Source organism: Molossus molossus, unplaced genomic scaffold (assembly GCF_014108415.1).
Source record: "Molossus molossus isolate mMolMol1 unplaced genomic scaffold, mMolMol1.p scaffold_m16_p_4, whole genome shotgun sequence".
NCBI lineage: Eukaryota > Metazoa > Chordata > Mammalia > Chiroptera > Molossidae > Molossus > Molossus molossus.
In genome coordinates this window covers 87,446,377-87,462,174 of record NW_023425377.1, presented here as the reverse complement: position 1 = coordinate 87,462,174, position 15,798 = coordinate 87,446,377, and positions in this window count along the sequence as shown.

Genomic DNA, 15,798 nt, shown 5'->3' with positions numbered 1-15,798 from the left:
TTTGGTCATAAATGCAGCTGTAAGCTACAGCCATGAAGACCAAGTCATAATCTGAATATGTGATGCTTTCTCTGCACAAAATTTTCTTCTAAATTTTTATTTTATTTTACAGTAGACTGTAAAGCTGAGTCATCATCTCTGTTAAGAGTCTCTTCTTTGGGTAATCATTTAATTTCTCCCCCTGCCCTTTTTTTTAAGGATGCCAACCTTTTATAGAACTTGCTTGTTTTGGTTTTTCAACTGTCTTGATACTTTGGCCAATGGTAAACTTTAAGCTCTTAGAAGTGGAAACAACCACAACAATAGTCTTATTTCTCAAGCACTAGAGTAGGCAGACACCCAAATCTCTCCATGCTCACAGAAGAACAAATACTAGATCACTCATTGCAATTATTTTTCAAAAGCATCTCTCAAGTTGCACATTATGGAAATGAGCTCCATCCATATTGTTGTTACTCAGGATGGTAAAGATACCCCAGTGACTACTAGCAGCCTCTGGATCCAAAACATATGCAGCATTCTCAATTACAGAGAAGGAAATTCTCCTGGAAGAATACAAAGACAAACATAATCATTACTTTTCTTTACCATAAAGATGAACAAACTAGAATTCTGTTAGAGGATAGTTTCTCTCTCTCTCGGTACAAAATTAAATTTAAAAGTTATGAAAGTCATTTCCTTACAACAGCTGAGTTTAACTGACTGTTTTCAGTTTGTTACAGGATGAATTTAAAAAGTGGGCTTGAAGGACAGTCTTCAGAAAGTCAAGACACCATAAAAAAGATAAAGTGAATCCGCCAAAAAAGGTAGGATGAAAAGCATGTGAGAAGTAAATCTGTGTTCAACCACGATATATAATAGTTTTCACTCTTTTATTTAATTCCATTTTCACTTAAAATTACAGAGGGGATTTTTTTTTTTTTATTATAAATACTTGCAATGTGGAACTGCAGAAGGTCCCTAGGAAAACTGAAAGGGAAAATATGGCAAAAATATGAATGATATCTTTCACTTTCAAATGCTGATGTAATGCTTAATAAGGTAAAGTAAAGCATTAAAGGCACAAAAGTTGAAATCTTTTTTTTTTTTTTTTTTGTGGCCCTTTCCTCCTTCACCCTGCAACCTCCATCTGTCCTACTTTTATTGTCTTTTAAAGTAAAACTCATTTTTTAAACCCTCTTGAATTCTTTTGATCAGGGCTCATTACAATGGCAATAGCCTGGCTACTGCTTTCAGTAGAATTTCTGCATATAGGCTCTGTGGACTTTTTGCATTTTGTTTGAAGCTTAAACTGGTCCCTCACTGGACTGAATATTTCCTGTGTAAAAGGTGAAAGCTAGAAATTGAACCTGGCCATTCACTGAAAACATCAGGGTTTTTCATTCAGTTTTACTAAAACATTCATCTTCCCCCGTTTAACAAGGTAACAATTGATCACTGATTATGGAGTAGAGAAAGAACCCAATGTCGGAGAATTAGATAAAATGTTCTACACTGTAATTTTTTTAATGACACTAGTATGTGATAATTGGTCACATTTGCCTGGGGTGGAGTGAATTACTGAGATGATCTTGGGAAAAGGACAATTACACAAAAACAAATGTAAAATAAATACATAGAAGGATACAGAGTGGAATGGAAAGTAACTTAATCAGGAGACCATTTTTCCTAATTCATAGCTGAGGCACACTGCTGTTAATTTTTCTTTATACTTTGTTTATTCAACCTTTGAAAAGGTGATTTTCCATCTCTTCACTGGGAGGCATCAGAGTAAAACTTTAAAAAAAATTTTTAAGTAATAAAGGAGATATGAAACATGATAGAAAAAGGAATTACTAATTTCCTTTGCATATATATATATATATATATATATATATATATATATAGTTTCGAAATACTTGTTCTGATGAAAACCAAGAATCACGACACAATCAGAAGCGTCAAAGAGCTGCCACCTCCGCTGTACTCACATCTGTGTTTTTTTTTTTTTTTTCTTCCCACATTCTCACAACCATCCAGGTGAGTGATTCTCAAGAAAGCCACTGCAGGATGCTGGCCTCCCAAAGGTGATGCAGGTTTCCTGCTGATCGAATACCAGAAGTCTTTTTCCATTTCCCAAGCAAGATGTATTTTTCATGGACAGTATGTTTTCAATTTCAAACTTTATTCGCATAAATTTTTTTGTAAACTTTTAGAAACATACCACTGTCTGCTAGCAATTGCCGGCAAAGGACCCAAAAAAATAACCAGCATGAAAAAATATAACTTTAAAAGCTTAGCCTGAGAATATTTGTTTCCATGGACTCATAAGTCGCGGCTATAATTGTATACATCATATGCAGTCAGATTTTCTGCTAGGAAAAAAAAAATCCTTACTTTGTATGATGTAATATTTTCTGGTGTTCTATAAAGAGTACCACGACGTTGGGGGGTAGCCTTTCACTTCGAGGACTTGGAGAAGAATGAGGGTAGTATAAATTTAAAGACATGCTCTTTAAAAAAATTACTGACCTACTGATAACAACAGAAGAGGATTCGCTAATCAAAGTAGTCACTTGGAACAAAGACCCAATGATCTTTGACTAATGATTTGTACTTTTCTTGGTCAACATTGAGAGGTGGCAGAGGCTTGATAGGAAATTTTCTGTGAATTTCAACTGAAAAACACTGGAATTTCTTTCTACCTGGCTAAAAATAATTATCACCCCAATATCATGGCTTAAATTTCTAATTTTTAGATTCCTTTGATTTATGGTACCATGTTCCTAACAAAAATGGATAGGTTTATTAAAACATTTTTGTCATTGGGGAGTGGTCCATACTAGGCATTTAATATGGAAAATCCTTGCTTGAGTAGAAGGTTGAGGAAAAGTCAGATAGTTGCTGCTCTACAAAACATGTGCCCAGAGGGCCACACAAATGTGCACATAGTAAAGGCACAGTCACTATTGACGGCACATGGGAGAAGCCTAGACACCAGGTGAGTGACAAAATGAGAAAATGAAGTCCTAAAATGGCAGAGCCAAACCCAAACCACCCTCCTCAAAACCGCCCCTCAAGCTTCCGTTTCTCTAAGGGCCCCTTTCAGTTTTCTTATCTGCACTCACTACCTTTCAGGCTGATAAGCAATTCAATATGGTAGTCTGAAAAGAGTTCAGATTTCTCATAAGCAAGTCAGAGTCTTCTCAGAATCTTCCTTGTCTTTCATTTTTGCTCTGGATGTAGGAAAGTTTGCTTTTGCTACCTTAGGAGGGACGCGGGGGCACGGGGGAGAGACGGCTGCCCTGCAGCCCTCAGGCCAGGGCTGGCAGAAGGAACGGTTCCATCAGGAGAATCCAGCCTTTACCTGCCTGCTTTATATTGAATTGGGTTTTGAGGTTCAGAAAATACATTCTATGTCATCAAAACAGAGGGCAGAGCTGGGTGTCCTGACTCACCTAACACCACCCATCTTCTACTCGAGTCTCTAAGGACCAAGTGTCTCAGCCTCAGGTGGGGAGAAGCCCCGTGAGGATTCCACTGTGCTGCCCATCCTGTGCTTTGGGTAAGAGAGGACACCTGTCCTCACTCTTGGTTTTGTAGAGAACCTGCTTTGTGGAATTGATGGGGGAGGGGAGAGGGAATGCCATTTTGACCACTGAGTCTGTGCAGCCAGCCTAAAATTGACAAAAAGCATACATGTGAGTTTCAAGATCCACACATTGATTTAAGGATAAAATAATTTTTAAAAATATCAGGCTGCTCTACCCTAGAATTTTGTCGTCTTCTTTTTTTAAATCCTCACCTGAGGACAGCTTATTGATTTTAGAGAGAGAGGAAGGGGGGGAAGGAGAGAAACATGGATGTGAAAGAAAAACATCAAACCAGAAACCCAGGTATGTGCCCTGATCAGGAATCAAACCCTCAGCCTTTAGGTGTACAGGGTGACACTCCAATGAGCCACAGCGGCCAGGGCTAGATTTGTGTCTTTTAAAAGGTATAAATTATAATCTCCTCTCTTTGCGTAACAAAAAGCTAGCTGTAAAATAAGGGGGTTTTACCTCCTGAGAGGTCATACGATACTTTTTCCCTTTTCTCGCCCTCTCTATGCAATGTGGAACTGTCTTAAAAAATAAGCATTACGATGTAAGATATACATTGTGGTTTGTAACATGCTGAAGTTTTTTTATACAAGTCCTTTATGCCAGCTTTTAAATATGATTGAAAGCATGTTCTCAAAACTATTTAAAGTGTTATCCTAAAGTCTGGTTCTCCTTTTTAACTTATCACTTGTGTCCTGTGTAACATAATAATCTGTATATCTTATATGTAAAATAGATGTGTTTAGCTCCTACAAAACGTTGTCCTCAGATAAGTCCAACTGCGGGTGAGTAGACACCTTGTTCACACTCAGAGTGATTTAGGGCTGCAAGAAACCCAATGATGTAGCAGTACTTTGAAACGAAGCTAGCCTCAATTTTTAAGAAACCTAATAAAAATAATAAAGTCATAAAAAATGTGTATATGAATACCAGGATTTGAGAAAGGCAGCTTAGTAAACTCATTCTGTAAAAATGGTTATTTATCTGAGATAAAGTACCTTATTCTTTAAATGGCTCTACAGGTAAATGTGTTGTCTATAAGCCTGGTTAGTTAAAATATTACTACATTTGTGGATGTATGCTAAGTAAATATGTAATGAAAATAAAATATATCAACTATTTTGAAGTATATAATTCAAACCCTACCATATAAACAAATGAAGCTTGAAATGCATGTGAATTTCTATTATTCCATTCAGAAGACATATGATAGATACTGAAATGGAATTTCTAGTCATTTGTTAAAAGCCTGACACATGGATTTAGATTTTTCATTTTTGCCCCAACATGTGCTAACGTAACAAATGGATAAAATTTTCTTTTTCAAACCATTCATATCTTAAGTATTCTCTTTTACTGTGATTGCCTCGAGTTCTTTTTTGAACAAGGCAGAGTACATAAAAACAAACATTTACTTGCTATTTTGACGCTCTTTGATAACAAGGTTACAAAAATGTAACAGAGCTAACAGCTTTCTTCATTTAAAGGATTTCCCAGAAGTCAGTTTAAATTTTCCATAGCAAAATATGGTCCTCAATATTCCATATTCCCAAATTCTTTTTATCAGATTGTATAGTGACAGTGAGATTATTGTAAACATACATTCCGTGAAGATATTTTTTGGACTGATAACACCATACAAACTATGTCACTTAGGAGGCTGAGGCTCTCATTTGGATTTGAAAATTCTCTTTTAGAACCACAGTTTCGATTTGCAAGAGGAATGACTCACCCTCGGATGGCATATTGTGTACCGAATGCCTAGTAATGCAGCCTGGGCAGCTGGAAGCACAGCAGAGAGGGTCGATTTTCTTAGAAAAGCATCGGGAAGTTTTATGTTCATTCCTACCATCTATTCAAGAAACAAACATCATTCCTAGCTTTTCCGTAAGACAAAAAACTTGTTTCAGTTACAAGAAATCAGTAAATATGAATCTTAAAATGTCTGGATTACAGTTCATCTAGACAAAATGACATATTCGTTCTGGGCAAGTAGAAAAGAAAAAATAGTAATATTATTTATTTTCGATTGTGTATTTCCAGAAATTACATCAATCATGTTCCAGCTTTTGATTTAGAAAAATATCAAACTCACAGACATACTTAAAAGAATAGAATGAATATCAACATATCTTAGATTCACCCTTTTCTGATATTTTGCCTCATTTGCTTTTGTGTTCCTCCTGTTTATATGTATATATTTTATGCTTATTCATTTAAGTTAATTACAGTCAACATAACACTTCAACTCTAACTACTTCAGCCTATATCACCTAAGAACAAGAACATTCTTTAAATAGACTATAATATTATCATTCACCCAAGAAGTTTATTATCTAATATATAGTTCTCAATGCTTTACTTTTTCTGATCCAAGATCCAATCAAGAATTACAATTAGTTATCATATGTCTAGACTCTTTTAATCTCGACTGAGTTTTTAATAATCATGAACTCCACCTGAAAACCCTGGCCTTTTACTAACTTTAAAAAAATAATCTATAATCACTTTACTAGAAAATTTTTTTCCAAACTCTACTCACCTCAACTGTTGTGAGGTCAAGAAAAAGTGAAGCAAATTGGAAAAGTAACCAGGTGTTTAAACCATTCCTACCCATACATTAAGTTCAGCATGTTGAATTGAATCCAAAATTGCATTGGTACTCAGCCCAATCCATGCAGGACAAAGTCACCATGCTGGTGAAGACCCTGTAGCGCTAGCCAGTAAAGTTAGTATTCATTTTAATCGGTAGCTCACTGTGCAAACACCAGACCCTTCCTTCTTACTGAAATCCTCAATGTCATTTTACACAAGAATTTGAACATCTTCATAGAGCAGCTTCATGACTATTCCTGAGGAATACTATTACATTCAACTTAAGTTCCTTACTAGAACACTTCTCTTCCTCACAGTTAACATATTTTTAGAAAATCATCTCTGTTGGCAGTACATTACTGCTTATTATTTCCTTTGGAAGAAAAGCATACACTTTATTAGAAATGCAGTACTAAAAAATGTATCCAAATTATTAATATTAAGATATTTTACAACTAAATTTTATGTCTCGTGCACTGATGGGTGAATAAAAGCACATATCTTATCTTGGTACAACAAAATGTTAATATATTTTTTAGCGTTGTGAACAAATGTGTCATCTTCAATGCTTTTTTTTTTTTTATCTATATAGCTAAATATATACATGACAACTAGGTTAAATAAATATACTCAAGTTATTTTCCAAATCTTGTGTCATATGCATAAAAAATATTTTGGTTCACTTGAAATGCAATTCTTCATCAAAAGGATCGGACTATTATGGTGACAGACAACTAATGAAAATATTGTTTCTAATTATATGAAACTCAAAATTAGTCAGAGATAGACTGAATTTCAGAGTAATGGACAAAGGTAACAATGCGTTCAGTTTGGGGGTTTGCATTGCCACCTAGTGTCTAACTTTAGAATGGACTGCGTTTGAACTTGATCACAGTTGTGCAAAGGGGAACATACTTTTTTAAAGGAAAAAAGTAATTACAACACTTTTCAATCAAAAAATTTCTTAGTGTCTCTTTTAAAAGTCAATCCATTATCTTTATATAAACTTATATATCTATAAAAATATTTTCAACTTCACATATTAAAGAGTAATACTTAAAATAATGATTTGTGTGTATATATAATGACATGCATTTACATTCAAAATGGATTTTATTGTTATTTTGGATAAGTAGAAATATTAAAAAGATATAATCCTTGATAAGACAAAAATATTAATATCTGTCAAGCTTATTCCATTGATATTTATTTACTTTTAAAATGACTACAGATTGTTTTCACATTTTAAATTTATTTCATATAAAACAATCTAATTTAGATAAAACATTTATGTGCTCAAAGCTTTTTCCACTTGATAATTTAGGCTCTAATTTTAGAAATTGGGTAGTTTGTTGTACCACTGTGGAAACTACTTCAATTTTCCCCCTTAAATATCCAGCAGTTCACTGAAATAAGAAACCAATGGAACAGAATTAACTAGCTTCAACAGTGCAATGAAAACGTTCCAGTAAAAAAGTTACTAGAGATATGCCCCGGCATCACTGTAATCTAATGATCCAATCCAACGCACATTTGAATAGTCACATATTTTTCATCCTTTTCATGTTATGGGCATAATGCAGTAACATAGATTACACTGTCTGAGGAGTGATTTAAACTGTGGTTTTATTGGTCTGCAATATGATTGTCAAAGTACAACTCCTTTCTTTTATGAATAGATATCGGCAGTTGGCATAGAAATGTTATTTTTGCTATAATGGCCTGATAAAGATCAGGTATTCGTATTTAAGGTTTTGTTTTAAAGTCAAGTTGAATTTTTTAGCCATTAATTTTATCTGGTATGTGGCAAGCCGGAGTGGTATATTCAAGTGATAACCGCTCCTTCTTTGAACATAAACAGCACAGCGTGGCTTTGGCAGGGTTTCAACAGTGGAAGACTTATCTACTTGTAAAGTTCTCCTTCACATACATGGTTACTCCATTTATATATATGTTTTCTTAGTGTAGAGAGTACTATCAGAATGGAAAAAATACCAAGAGTAAACTTTAAAAGATTATGTGTGTGTGTGTGTGTGTGTGTGTGTAATCTTGCATTATTTTCAAATAATAACCTGACTCTCTAAACTGCACCACACAAGAATCTGAAGCTTTCAAAATGTAAAAACTAGAGATTGATTTGCTTGAAACTAACCTGCAATAATATAAATCATATATTCGCTCACTTCATATTTTTATAAGGAGGACATGGTCCTCAGGGCTTATGATCTTCCCAAGTTATTAAATATTCACAAAATCAGGTCTGAGTCATTATTCCTTTGACCATGAATGCCCATAATACTAATGCACTGATTAAAATATGACCATGAGATAACCTGGATGATTTTTAAAACAAATGTGCATGTGTGAAAATAATAGCAGATAAATGAAAAAAAAGTTTTACCAAAAGACGAAAGAGGAAGAAAATTGAACCAGTCTTAATTTTTCATACAAAAAGGAGAAAAAATAGTGCAAATAAATATACTTCTAGGGACCTGAATAAGATACTGCATCAAGGATTCCTGGTAATCATTATGCTGCACAATTATATATAAAACTGCTGTTTTGTCAGTTTTACTTAGTAACCAAATGACTCTTTTCCAAGTTTTTTTAATCTTTGTCAACCCCCAACACGTATACCCATGCAAGCACTGACCTGTAAATGTCGCCTACGTGTCCATAATCTCCCAAACCATACAGAAAGACATTTTCCCTTCATCATTTCTTTCAAAGTCGGTATTTTCAGTCTTAAAAACCTGTAAGGGGACAAGCTCCTAGAAAAATAATTGCTGGGCCAAATATATCAAAATGTGGCCTAAAGGTAACCATGGAAAGCCCTCCACCCCTTTATAACTTTGGTCATGCTGCTGGTAAGGGAGAGGATGAAGGCTCAGAGAGGATTAAGAATCAGGTGGGGAGGTCCATGCCCTTTTCATGATAAATTGCTCATTTTTGTCGAAGGGCCATAGTTACGGAAAAGTAGTAATAGTGGATTCCTGGCAATGCTAATTCACGTTTATTTCTCCTATTAGTAGGTTTACATGCTTCATGTTATAACTGACATATGTAATGGGTTCCATAAATGGGAATGAAATTGAAGTGAAGTCATGATACAATTGCCATGTAGCTTAGGGGAGCTTTCATAACTATTTCAGGAGAACAGAACATTAGCAAGTCATCTCAGAATAATCAGATATGTATCTGTTGGCACAAAATCATTATAAATTTATTCTAAATTAATTAATTTTGACTAATTCCATCTGTGAAATGGATTTGGAAGTACAAGAAGTATAAGGCAGATCTCATGCCCTGAAAGTGATTTTTATACAGATAGAAATTTTCTGAAAACAGAAGTAATGGCCCAGCCGAAGTGGCTCAGTGGTTGAGCGTTGACCCATGCACCAAGAGGTTGCTGGTTCCATTCCTGGTCAGGACACATGCCCAGGTTGTGGGCCAAATCCCCAGTCAGGGGCATGCAGGAGGTGGCCAATCGATGTCCTCTCTCATCGATGTTTCTCTCTCTCCTCCCTACCTCGATCTATAAAAATCCAATAAAAACATAATAAAAAATAAACAAACAGAAGCAATGCAAAAATGAATATCAATTTACTAAAACATTCCACATATGCTGGTAGAGTTCAAAAGGGGAAATGACAGTGGGAATAGCCATATGGATGGAAGGAGTGAGGATGGACACTGATCTTGAAGAGTCAGTAGGGAAGTCAGCACAGGAAAGGGGAGTAGCCGGCCCAGAGGCTGGAGTCCAGAGGTCTGCTTGATTCCAGAGGTTGGCTGACTGCACTCACCCATTAAAAAAAAATCAACTGAGTTCTTTCTGAGAGGTAAGAAGAGGTTTGAGAGGAATAAAGTATTCAAGAAGGAGAATTCATATTTATTGACTATCTTCAAAGCACCAGGCCTTGAGCTAATTGCTTTACCCTTAACTCATACCCAATAAGTTTGCACTCTAGCAAAATAAATTTCAAAAGTGCATCAATAGCTATGGTATAGGATAAAGATGAGAGTTATGATGTTAGGGAAGCTTACAGACCCTACTCTAGCTAAGGTATGTATGTTGGGTCTTGAAACTTGTGTCGAATGGAGATGAAAAAGGAAAAATATCCCAGCAGAGGAAGGTAGAGCCAGACTGCGTGGCCTTCAGTATAACATATGTAAGTTGTGCTGTGTGGGCAGGGAGAGGCACTAAAGGTATAAAGCAGGAGAGTAGAGGTATTTAGGTTTTGAGGAAAGTAATTTGATGCTGAGGTTCAAAATAAAATTGCGTGAGAGCCTTTATTCAGGCAAAGCAAGGGAGCAAGTCATTGGAGGCAGAGGAGAGAGCTAAAGTGAGTGGAAAGGGCTCCCTGGGAATTTTGGTTCAAGCTCCATTTAAGGGTCAATAACTACCTTGTAAATTTAGGCAAATCTTTTTTTCTAATGTTGTTTATTTTTATTTTTTTAGAAAGCGTGCGCGCGTGCGAGAGAGAGAGAGAGAGAGAGAGAGAGAGAAACTGATGTGAGAGAGAGACCTCAATTGGCTGCCTCCTGCACGCCACCCACTGGGGATCTAGCCTGCAACCCGGGCATGTGCCCTGACCGAGAATTGAACCAGGACCTCTCAGTCCATGGGATGACACTCAATCCACTGAGCCAAATCAGCTGGGGGGGCAAATCTTTTATTCTCTTTGACACTCAATCATTTCATTTGTAAGGAGAGAAAAGCAGATAAAATAATTTTTAGATCTTTAAGTCTATCATTCTGATCTAACTATCATTCTAATCGAAGATAACTAGATTATGTTCTTGTTGATATTTCTGGCCAAAAAATTAAATCTTTTTGATAGTGTAACAGTGTCTTTATTAAATGCTGAAGACCCCTAAGTGGTACCTTTATTAAGTGATAGAGACTTCTAAGTAGTGAATTCTCCAGGAAATTGATCATTTGTTCATGAGTAGCCTCTTTGCTGTTCTCACTAGTGTTTTTGATACAATAAGGTCCACTAACTTAAACAGTTCTCTTTTAATTAATTAGGTGGAGAGAAAAGGTGTGGGCCCAGATATAATCTACTAATCAATCTTTAAATTATCAAACTTTATTAATAGTTTGATAATCTGAGTGGATCTATCACAAAAATTTTAAGTTTAAAAAATGTGAAAAGTCATCTAGCTCAATTCTAGGTATAGATTCAGAAATTAAAGCCCTAAGAGGTTCCATTACCTATCAAAGTCCCATTGCCATTGACCACACTGCAACTCGATTTAAGGTACTTTGATTGTTGGACCAGTATACTTTGCTCTGGCCAGGCTGTCTCTTCATAATATACCTAATTTAAATATATGAATATTTAAATGATTATATATTATAATTAAGATGCAGTTCATAAAACCAGGCAGAGTTTTTACTTGGCTCTATCATTTGAGTAAATCTAAATGTATGTTACCCTGGGGAGGCAACAGATTATTCTGGGATTTGGAGCTCCAGATGGTTGGATTAGCTGCTTCTGCCACATGCAACCTTAGGCATGTTACTCAACTTCCATTAAACTCAATTTACTCATTAATAAATGTTGAAAATAATGTTGACCTCCCGAAGTTATTGTAAGACCAAAAGACAAAAATGTAGGTACGATACCTAGTGTGGTGTCTGGTAGCTTGTGGGCATTGATGAGGTTTTCTTACTTTCCTTCTATCCCATTTCCTAATGAAGGCTGATATGCATTTAGTTCTCTTCCAAAACTGTGATACCTTAAATTTTTTGACAAAGTGTGTGGCATATAGTAAGTGCTGTTATTGAATGAATGACTTCTCCTGAACATGCTATGCTCTACTAAAGTACTTTTCACAGTGGTGTTACTCATAGATAAATAAATGAATGAAAAGAGCAGGTGACCAAGAGCTAGCCAAAGACTGTGACATTTCTTGGGGTGTATCAGAGACTTTCTCCAAAATGTGGAGCTAAATCCTAGATCAGCTCAGGTCCCTATCAATTCTCAGGGACTTCTCAGAGCACCCCATACATAGCTTCCTAGAGTCCCCAAATTCTAAGCAAATTTAGATAGATGATGATAGATAGATAGATAGATAGATAGATAGATAGATAGATAGATAGACAGATAGATTATTTAATCCTCACCCAAGCATATTCCTCCATTTATCTTCAGATAAAGTGAGAGGGAGGAAGGGAGGGAGATAGGGAAGGAGAGAGAGAAAAAGAGAGAGACATCGATTGGTTGCCTCCTGCACGACCCTGACCAGGCCCAGGAACGAACCGCAACAAGTATGTGTCCTTGACTGGAATCGAGCTGGCGGCTTGTTGGTCTTCAGGCTGATGCTCTAACCGCTGAGCCAAACCGGCCAGGGCTAAGCAAATATTTATAACGGTGTGCGCATGTAGATCTTTCTAAAGTAAAGAATTAGTAGCTTTCATTAATTTTTCAAAAGGTTCTATGATGCCCAAAACATGAACCACTGTTGCAGACCTCACCCACACCTCCTAAGACATGTTTGCCAGCAAACAACACCACAGCTCTCACATTTCACTGGAGGCCATGGTGGGTTTTTGTTTATTTGTTCGTTTTTACCAATACAGAGAAATAAATAGCTTGCAGATCAGTGAAGTGATATACTGATGTTTTTAAAAGTTGTACTTAAGTATTAAATGTACCTAATAAAGACCCTGGTCTCAGGGAAGGAGTGAGGAAACTAAATCAAGGCATTATGTTGAAATCAATGTGAATACTGGGTTGAAATTCAATAAATAAAGCACATCATTCTATATGTATGGGTTATATGGAAATCAAGGTAAATAATAGGAATACAGTTTGTACATATATGATAATTATCGTATGAATTGATAAAGTAATGGTACTGGGTAAATAGTAGCAAGACAAGAGTCAACAAATATTTATCAAGTTTCTTCTGTGATTGAAGCTTTCTGTATAAAATAGTTTGCATTTAAGTAGCCTTTTGACCCACAATTTGAAACATATTTTGTATTGTATTAAAAAATTCCTATTTTAGCAATAAGATTTTTCATGAATTAGAAGCTGCATCTTTTCATATAATTGTAAAATATAGTTTTTATGCACTTAATTACCAACTCTTAATATGTCTGTTTTCTTAATGTAGGACAATGATTTTTGTATCTGGAAAATTTATTATTATCTGTTTTTCAGTAAATATAAGATCATTGCCCTGACTGGTGTGGCTCAGTTGGTTGGGTATCATCCATGCACTGGGTGATTGCTGGTTGGAGTGCTTGCCTGGGTTGTGGACTCTATCCCTGGTGGTGGAGGTGCGCATATAGGGGGAAGCCAATAGATAGTTCGCTCTCACATTGATGTTTCTCTCCTTCTCCTTTCATCTTCTCTCTAAAAATAAAAATAACCAATAAAAATATGTTTTTTTAAAAAAATATCACCTCAACATTTCACCTTTTAAAAAAATCATTAATGTGGCACACTGGCCTTGAAATATCTGAATGCAGGTTTGTACTGTGGCACAGGATAAGGAAGACTATTTGCAGATGTTTCACTCTTGAAGTCACTAACTGTGGGCACACAGGTCTGTCTGTAAGATGGGAGGCTTCTTTGGTGGAGTACTTCCTGAAGCTTTCATTTTCCCTTTTTCAGTAAGAACATCCCGCTTGAAAAATTCATTGCTCTTATTTTAATCATTATTTATTGATTTAAGAGAGACATCAATTTGTTGTTCTACTTAGTTATGCATTCATGGTTGATTTTTGTACACACTTTGAGCAGGGATCAAACCCGCAACCTTGCCATATCGGGATGATGCTCCAACCAACTGAGCTACCTGGCCAGGGTTTACTGCTCTTCTAATCTCAATCTATGCAGTTCTGGTGGAGCTGATGCCACCACCAGCCCCAAGAGTAAGTATGTGACCCAGTTCTGGTGAACAGAGCAGAACAGAGTTGGTGTGAGTCAGATTTCTGTCATTTGCAACCAAAAACAAGTGGCTGATACATTGGCCAAAGTTTTTTTTCCTTCTGGGATCATTTTGCCGCTTCCACCCTGACATTCCCCATTCTCCTATCACCTCTATCAGTGCCACACTTCATCATGTACCCTTCAAGATGGGCCGTTACCATGGCCTTTCGGTAAGAAAACATATTCTCATGCTTATAATAATATTTATACAGTGCTTTATGGTTTACAAAGCACTTTCACATGTACTGTATTGTACATCTGCCTCTACTACATACCACTTTCCTTATAACTAGCTCACAATTATTGGAAACAGTTCAAGAGGCCACGAATATCTTAGAGGAGCCTGGTCATGGATTAAAAATAGAAAAGTAGTCATTATATTTAATACTTGATGAGTACTCATTAACCACCAAATTCTATTTAAATTTTTATTCCAGTTTTATTGAGATACAACTGATATACAACACTATGTAAATTTAAGGTGTTAAGCATAATGGTTTGTCTTACATATGTTGTAAAATGATTACAACAATAAGGTTAGTTAGCATCCATTATCTCATAAAAGATACAATAAAAAGGCAAAAAAAAAATGTTTTCCTTGTGACAAGGACTCTTAGGATCCACGCTCTTAATACCTTGCACATATATCTCACACAAATAGTCACATGTTGTACATTACATCCCTTGTACTTATTTCTCTTGTAACTGGAAGTTTGTATCTTTTGACTTCTTCCCTCCAATTCTCCTTCCTCCAACCCCCACCCTGACCCTGACTCTTATAATAACAAATTTAATCTCTTTTTCTATGAGTTTGGCTTTTGTTGTTTTTATATTTAACGTATAAGTGAGTTCATACAGTGTTTGTCTTTCTCTGTTTGATTTACTTCACTTAGCATAATGCCCTAAAGTTCCCTTTTGTTGTCACAAATGACTGGATTTCCTTGTTGTTTTTCATGGCTGAATACTATTTCATTAAACATATGCTACAACTTCTTTATCCTTTCACCTATTGATGGACACTTACATTGTTTCCATGTCTTGGCTATTATAAATTATGTCACTATGAACATGTGGGTGCAAATATCTTTCAACATGATATTCTCATTTCCTTTGGATATATTTCCATAAGTGGAATTGCTGGATCATGTAGTAGTCCTATTTTAAATCTCCATACTGTTTCCATAGTGAATGTACTAGTTTACAATCTTGCCAGCATTGCACGAGGGTTCCCTTTTCTCCACATCCTCACCAGCATTTACCATCTCTTGTCTTAATGATAGTGGCCATCCTAACATCAGCCACCTGGTTCTCTGGCTTTATTATTCTCATTTACTTTTCAAGCATTTGTTCAAGGTCAGTGTTATTAATGCCATTCTATAAATATGCTTTAGAGATGGTAAATAACTCAACCAAGACCACACAGTGGTAGAGTATAGATGAAAACCCAGTTCTGCCTGAGTTCAGATTCAAATCGTCTAACCACTGTGTTAAACTGCCACTCATTCATGAGAAATGCCTGTATTTTGTAGAGCTCCAGGATGAAACAGCAAGGGCAGTACTTTCCAAAGTGGATTTATGTGTTATCACAGAAGCTATGTTTAATCAGCCTTGAGCCTTGACTATATCCCCTTAAGTTTCTGTCTCAACAGCCAGAATTTGGGGTACTAAGAACTGAA